Here is a 2,230-nt window from a genome sequence, read left to right as displayed (position 1 = left end):
AGCAAAAATCCTAAGGACAATAGTTAACGCTCCATGGTACGTCAGAAACGAAGATATACGAAAAGACTTAAAGATTCCAACAGTTAAAGAGGAAATCGCCAGATATGCAAAAAAATATAAAGAAAGACTTGCAACACACCCAAATCAGCTGGTAGCTGAAACGAATAAAACAATAATAGAAAGAAGACTGAAGAAGAAGTACCCTGCAGACCTCACAATAGAACAATAAACAACCTGGAAGATGGAGTCCCGCTGGGGGTAACCATCCACATGCTATATTTCATCAAAACCCAAACTATAATATTTTACCAAATGTCCTAATGGACAAATTGTAAAATGACTTATTTAAAAATAAAAAAAAAAAAAAATAATAAAATTATATACCCCTCGAAATTGTTGAACTTTTGTTTGAAATATTTTTCGACACTATCAATAGCTTCAAGAATTTACGACCAGATGGAATTAGAAGGCATTACAACAATTTTTACAGAAACAGTTAACAAAGAAATAAATTTACACTTTTTGTGTAGGTGAATTATACCTTGCACCAGATTTTTTGATACCACCAAATAGTGATTATGATGCATATCATCAGTACGTCGATAACTACCTACCTGCTGAAAATCCTGTTCTGTATGGACTTCACCCCAATGCAGAAATTGGTAAATATATATAACATTTCAAAACAACCTAATGAAACTGACATATCATATCACACTACTAGAGAATAACTAATGAATACAAGTCAATGTTGTGAGATCATTAATTAGAATCAAAGTTTATGTATTTGGAGTTGAAGTGATTAAGAATAATAATAATCTTGAATTGACGAATGACGTCACAGTAGTATTATAACTAGCTGATATAGTCGGTCCTTACCCGGATGTATGTCCTTAGTAACTGATTGATGTTAATATTGCAACGAATAAGTCAAAACGAAAAGAAAATGAGTAACAATTGTTTGGAGAAATAAATACCTTGCTTGTTGTAAGACGTGAGCCTTATGCTCCCCACTATTGCATACGGCGCTCGAACTTATCCGAATACAACCGAAGAATGCCGGTTGATCTGTTCGGGCCATCTTTCACTGTCATGCCAATTTTCCAAATGCCCAGCTGGACAAATTGTAAAGTGCAAATTAAATAATAATATTAAAAAAAACTGTCGTGCCAACTTCATTGTTATCAGTGAAGGGGCAATTTATTCGTTCTGAATCTTTTGATGTTCTCTTTCATTATTTGATAACTTAAGATAGTAAATAGGTATTATTTTGACTAAACCATCTTTGGAATATTCTCTATCGAATGATTCGAGTCCAATTTAAATCGATGCAGTAGTTTTTAAGTTATAATCGAACGAACATAAAAGTATTTTGCACTTTATATATGTATACATGTACATGTATATGTATACCAGAGATAGAGATGATGCAAAATTTGAAACCTATACTGAGGCCCTTCACTGTTAGGCTCTGTTGGTTATAGACAATATAAGTTAGGAGATGTAATTATTCTGATTGTAATAATTGCGTAATGTAATTAATTTTTATTCTTAATTCTTAAAAATTCTTAAATAATTTTTAAAAACTAATCGTTAACAATGATTGAACTGTTTAACAATTAAACTATTAAACAAAAGTAAATTATATCGGCATCTTTTATATATATTTATATATAAATAATTGATTGCTGTGTCTTTTTCCCATTTATATTGCAGTCTATGTATAAGAAATTTATTTTCAATACGTTGAATAATTTTTGCTGTCATATACTACGCACAATCACTTATTTCTCATAATAATCCAACAGGTACAAATAGAAATTTCGTATGTACATTTTTTGATGAAGTTTCGAAATAGTCCAATAAAAAAAATTCTAATTTATCCTTAGTACTCATAAATTGATGAATTCGTAATATAATGTCAAGTACACAATTTAGTCAATTGTCGATTTAACAAAAAACCTTTCCTGAAATTGATACACTGAAGAATTTATTTTATACATTTATTAGGGTTTTCAACACAAACTGTGGAAAATTTGTTTAAAACGTTATTGGGTATACTAACAAGAACTGCCAGCGATACAGCAAGCGGAGATATTTCAAAAGAAGACAAAATAAAAGGACAAGTAGAAGACTTATTGGACAAACTACCAGAAGAATTTAATGTGCTAGAACTCTACAGCAAGGTACTCACTGTCTCTCTCTACTACTAATTTTAATGAATTACTTA

This window comes from Bombus pyrosoma, linkage group LG17 (assembly GCF_014825855.1).
Source record: "Bombus pyrosoma isolate SC7728 linkage group LG17, ASM1482585v1, whole genome shotgun sequence".
Classification (NCBI taxonomy): Eukaryota; Metazoa; Arthropoda; class Insecta; order Hymenoptera; family Apidae; genus Bombus; species Bombus pyrosoma.
This window is presented reverse-complemented; position numbering follows the sequence as displayed.